The sequence below is a fragment of the Globicephala melas genome, chromosome 15 (genome assembly GCF_963455315.2).
Source record: "Globicephala melas chromosome 15, mGloMel1.2, whole genome shotgun sequence".
In the NCBI taxonomy this organism is placed as follows: domain Eukaryota; kingdom Metazoa; phylum Chordata; class Mammalia; order Artiodactyla; family Delphinidae; genus Globicephala; species Globicephala melas.
In genome coordinates this window covers 70,659,727-70,665,841 of record NC_083328.1, presented here as the reverse complement: position 1 = coordinate 70,665,841, position 6,115 = coordinate 70,659,727, and positions in this window count along the sequence as shown.

Here is a 6,115-nt window from a genome sequence, read left to right as displayed (position 1 = left end):
TTCCTGCATTTCGTGTGTTCTTTTCCAAAACCCTCAATTCCAGAACCAGGACAGCTCAGCCCATTTTATGAAAGGAGAGTAATCCTTACTGGAGCTACTCGCTGTGTATAGGGGAATTTCAAGGCTGTAGTCACTCTTATTTTCTTTCTCCTCAATCCTGTGACCTAAGGATATGTTGTCATGTATTTCTCAGCCTGATTTACTCCTTCCCTTTGTGCCACATCTGTGTCTCAGAGTCCTGAGGCCTGGATCAGCCGGATTTGGGAGCAGTTTTCTTGGCAGTAAGAGGAAGGTTACACAAGAGCAGTTACAAAGTTCACTCAAATGAGGTCATCTGTGAAAAAGCCCTGGAGGCCTATACCCGTGTGAGGACTTTTCGTACCTTTTAGCGCCCTCTCCCGTCAGGTCAGCCTGACCTGATTGGCCCCTCCACGTAGTATCTGTCAAAAGCCCAATGGCTCCAGGATTTGAAGCTCCTCCTTTGGCAGAACTTCCCTGTTCAGATTCCGTTGGCAGCACCAAACCCTTCTTGAGTTTATCCTGTGAGCCAGGAGCTAGGACAGGATAATGAACTCCCTCCCTCCTGGAGCTTGTGGTCCAAAATCTATCCCTTCAGAGCTTAAGGTGTGAGTGGGGTTGCAAAGTTTGATTTTGCTACCTCTGTGCGTTTTTTGTTTTTTTTTGTTTTTTTTTTGCGGTACGTGGGCCTCTCACTGTTGTGGCCTCTCCCGTTGCGGAGCACAGGCTCCGGACGCGCAGGCCCAGTGGCCATGGCTCACGGGCCCAGCCGCTCCGCGGCATGTGGGATCTTCCCGGACCAGGGCACGAACCCATGTACCCTGCATTGGCAGGCAGACTCTCAACCACTGCGCCACCAGGGAAGCCCACCTCTGTGTGTTTGAGGAATTTTCACTCCTGGAGAAGATGCATAAGGAGTCAACAACCACCATAGAGTGTTCCGAGTGCTGGCCAAGGTCAGGGCCTGGGAACACAGAGCAGGGGACAACCAGGTGCCCTGGGGAATCATGGGATATTTTCACAGCACATAGTTCTTTTGGTTCTTGAAGGATGAGAAGGAGTTCAAGCAGTTAGGCAGAGAACAGACTCCAAGGACGCGAGAACAGCATGCACAAAGGCACGGAGCTGAGCTGCCATGATTTTCATCCAGAGATCCCTTCTCAAGAAACCTAACTTTCCCCTCATGTTCGAGAGCAACAGAGATTGAAGAAAGGCAGACTGAAAGGACTGTCAGTGGAGGTCCTGGATGCGCCCTGCTATGTTATAAGGAGCACTCAGCTAGAAGTGTGAACGCCCGGCTTTGAGCTGGCTTCCACCACTGCTTTTTCTGCTCTTCTGTGTGACCTTGGCCGAGTCACTCAACATCTCTGGGTCTCAACTTCCTTATCTGATAAATGACGGGCACAGACTGGTTAACCTCATCAACTCTTCTGCTCTATTCTATTTCTTTGCTCCGCTTGATGAAAAGTTCTTCCCAAGCTGGTTATGACTTTTATTTAAGGAAACAACGTGAAAAGAAGCTCGCACTCAGCTGAGGTGGCAGCTGGCTTCCCGGTGAGTGACCGGGGAGCTGATCTCTGGGCGCGCTTTATCATACCCCTGCTTTTCTCTGCATCGACAGCCTAATGCAGTGTAGACCTGATTGCTTGGCTTCCTAGGGACTTCCTGGACATGGGGAGCTGGACCTAGCTCCCAGAGGGATGAACCGCAGAAGGCTTTTTAAAAAGGTCTCCAATTTCGATATCAAGGAGAGGGTAGATTCTGTTAAGGGAAACTCCGTGCAGTATAGTCACCTTCAGAAATTGTCCCAGAAATCCCTAATACAGTCTCTGGGGTGTTTTAAAATTGAACACACACAGCGTAGAAAACAGGTCCTCCCATACCTTAGGGAGAGGGGAGATGGTAAATTGGGCCCACGTGATTAGATGGTAACCTTGTCGTATCCAGACTTAAAATGTGCAGACCCGGGAGCTCCCTGGTGGCCTGTGGTTAGGGTTACAGGCTTTCACTTCCCTGGCCCGGGTTTAGTCCCTGGTCAGGGAACTGAGATCCCACAAGCCGTGTGGCCCAGCCCAAAACAAAAACAAACCAAAAAAATGTGCAGACCTAACAGTCTCAGTCTAGGGACTTAGGCTATGGGAATGTTCATAGAGGTGGGCAAAGACAAACGCAAAGATTTTATTGCAGCTATTTGTGATAGTAAAGAGTTGTCAAGATTTATCTAACTGTTGCCAATTGGTTAAATTATGGTAACCACATCAGGAATATAATGCAGTCACTACAAAGAATAAATGGTGTTATATTTAGCACGGAATCTGGTGGCAGAAAGACTCTGCGTTCGTGCTGACTAGAACGTACAGCTGTGTGCCTTCGGTCAGGTCAGAATCTCTGAGCCTCTTTGTGAAGGGTAAGGTGGGGATAATGCCTCACCTCACTCAACATCCATTGCCCCGCTAGGTGAGGGGCACTATGCTGGACACGGTGTTAATTCAGAGACACGGTTCTGCCCTCAGTCTAGCCAGGCACAGGCAATGAAATGAGCACATCCACACAGGGTGCTAAGCGTCAAAAGCAGAGTGTTCCCCTACGCCACCCCAACATTGTCCCAGCTCAGGCAGAGATGATTTACATAACACACTCAGAAAAGCAAAGGACGGAGGAGATTATTCTGCCTCTGCCTCCACACTGGCTGACCTTGAACAAGTTCCTCAGTTTCTTCATCTGTAAAATGGGGATAATAGAAGTACCTACCTTGTAGAGTTGTTGTGAGGATTAAATGAATTGATACTTGTAGAGGGCTTACTTAGGACAGGACCTAGTCTGTGGGAGGCACTATATAAAAGTCATTCAAGTGCACAATAAGTCCCTAATGTGCCATCAATACTATAACTACTTTAAAAGCAGGAAAAAGGGGGACTTCCCTGGCAGTCCAGTGGTTAAGACTCCGCGCTTCCACTGCAGGGGGCACGGGTTCAATCCCTGGTTGGGGAACTAAGATCCCACGTGCCACATGGTGTGGCAAAAAAAAAAAAAAAAAAAAATCAGGAAAAAGAAACCCCATACGTGTCAGTGTTTTAATTTTGATTGACTCAGATAGTTAAAACATGCAGTCGAATGTGGAAGGCCATGTCCCAGGGCCTCTAGAATGAATGGAGTCTCTGAGACTATAGTCTGGTTTCAGGGCTAACTAGGAGGTGGGGGAGAGTGAGAAGTGTTTTCCAGGAGAGCTGAGGGGAAAGGACATCCGTGTACCTGTGGGGTCCTTTGCGCCAAGGTAGAGTAGGTGTTTGAGGTGCTGTCCACTTGCAGGTAAGCTAAGGGCTGCTTGACCCTGGTTTCCAGGCTGTGTATTTGAGGGACTGGGTTGGGAGACTTATCACTTCTCCTGTCTTCTCTGCCAGGGCATGGGTCCCCGAAGGTGTGTCCGAGTGCCTAGGAGGTGAGTGGAGGGGGGAGCCTGGGAGCCACCCCTGATTGACATCTTAATTTCTGGAGCAAAGGTATTCAGGCCCTGCCTGAGCAAGCTGCTGTCACCCTTTCCCAGCTCCACTCCTTTCATGCCTTCTTGCCTTCCATTTGCATTTCCTGAGCATGTTTCATCTGCCATGGGCCCCATGCTGCTGGGGAGTGATGCAGGGCTGAACAGGTGGGGGCGGAAGCTGAGTTATCTAGAGTTATTAGAAGCCTTGGACTGGAGCAAGCAGACTGTATTCAAATCCTGCCTATCATTCCCTCAGCTGTGTGATCTTAGGCAAGTCACTTAACCTCTCTGGGCTTGTTACTCATCTATGAAATGGGGATGATTCTTTCTACGTCATTGGTCTTTGACTGGTTTAATGAAATGATGGGTAGGAAAATAAGTTCTAAACTTTAAAATATCAAGTGCCTATGAGGACTGCTTTTTACTGAAGAGATTTACTTTGCTTGGTGAATGTCTCTCTCAGAAGCCTGGGCACTGTAACTTCTACATGTCCCCAATAACCTGAAATGGCTCGGTGTCTTTAATATAATTTTTTAAATATAGCATTGACTAAAATCAATAACAACTAGCAGCATTTGTTCTGAATTTTTAAATCTGCTGCCTGACATTTTTTTTTTTTTTTTTTTGCGGTACGTGGGCCTCTCACTGCTGTGGCCTCTCCCGTCGCGGAGCACAAGCTCCGGACGCGCAGGCTCAGCGGCCATGGCTCATGGGCCCAGCCACTCCACGGCATGTGGGATCTTCCCGGACTGGGGCACGAACCCGTGTCCCCTGCATCGACAGGCGGACTCTCAACCACTGCGCCACCGGGGAATCCCGCTGCCTGACATTTTTACTGAATTATCTCAGCTGTAGTTCCCAACAGCCTAGGCCATAGAGAAAACAGGAAGGGCTTTGGCTTCATCCCAGCTCTGCTACTGTATTACTCAGCTATTGCAGTAATAACCCCCAAACCTGATGGTTTATGACAGAAAATGCTCACAGGTAGCTGCAGCTCTGCAGATATGGGCTGGCCTCAGCTGGTGAGCTCTGCTTCAGGCAGTGGGCCAGCTGGCCTTGGTTCGAGGCCACAAGCTGGGCTCAAGTCTGTTCTGCTTTCATTCTAAGGTCCAGATGAAAAGGGCAGCAACTACCTGGGGCCTGCTCTTCTCGTGATGAACACTGAGGCACCCACATGGTACGTTTAAAGCCTCTACTCCCATCACGTCCTTCCACTAACAGTCCACTGGCCCAAGCTGGTCACATGGACAGTACCCTGATGGGGCAGGGAATAAACTCCACCCACGGTGGGAGGTGCTACAAAGTCACATGGCAAGGGTTGTGGATGTATAACCCTATTAGGGAATCCAAAAATCCAATCTACCACTTGTACCTTGGGTGCTAACTCTCTGAGCCTCTGTTTCCTCATCAGTGAGACATAAAAAGCTATGCTTTGCAGACTTAGACATAATTTATGTGAATTTCCTAGTACCTGGTTAGTACTCAAAGGATGGCAGCTATTATTATTAGCTCCAATTTAGAGCTGAGAAAACTAAGGGTTTTAGGCAATGTGGGCCCGGGTTGCTAGGGAAGGACCAAACAGGTCTTTGGAGGTAACGTTGGAATGGCCCGGGCAGATGATTCTGTGACTTTGGCAGTGAGCAGCCAATGAGCTGAAGGAGATAATGACCTTCAGCAGCCCTTACCGTCCTCCCCAACAGGCATCCTTCTGTGAATGTTGGATAGACCTTCTTAGCATTGTAAACACTGGGGGCGCCCATTACCACAGTCCTGGCGGTGGTGGTGTCTGTCTTCCCAACTAGACTGAACTCAGCCCCACACCCTGTCCATCTCTGCAACCCTCCATGGCACCAGTAGAAGGCTCAGCAGCTGATGGATTCTGAGTAAACGTACGCATGTTGACTCTTTTCCACACCCGAGCTGCTCTCCATGACATTCCGAGATAGAAAGGGACCAGGGAAAGGACACTTAGCTCTAGCTCACTTGTTGTGCGATCCTGACCAAACCAGACACATGCCCATCCCAGGCCTCAGTTTCTGCACGTGTGGAACTGGCAGGTGGGGCCTGTGGAGTCTTTGAGTCTATGGTTCTCTCCAGCAGTCTGCCTGGGCCTCTTCCCATTCAGTGCTTCCTTATGTCAGAGGCTGCTGGCTGTCCACCAGGATCTGTTCTCTCCTTCCTTAGCAGTAGGCTGCCCAATCACAGACAACATTTCCCAACCTCCTTTGCAGCTGGGTGAAGCCTGGTAATTAAATTCTCACCCATGGACCGTGTGTGGAAGTCGCATGACCCTCTTCAACAGCTGGGCCTTAAAGTACTGGACATGTGCTCTAACATCCTTTCTATCCTTTCCTATTGGATAAAACCTGGCCGTGGGAATTCCCTGGCAGTCCAGTGGTTAGGACTCAGAGCTTCATTGCCTTGGGCCTGGGTTTGATCCCTGGTTGGGGAACTAAGATTCCTCAAGCCATGCGGTGCAGCCAAAAAACAAACAAAAGACCTGGCCTCCCCAGATCCAGCCTTGGGCCCCCCAAGCAGCCATCAGTCATCTCTTCCTTCTCACCAGAAGTGAAATGGTCAAAACATTGGTGAGAGTCACGAGAGTCAGACTCACTG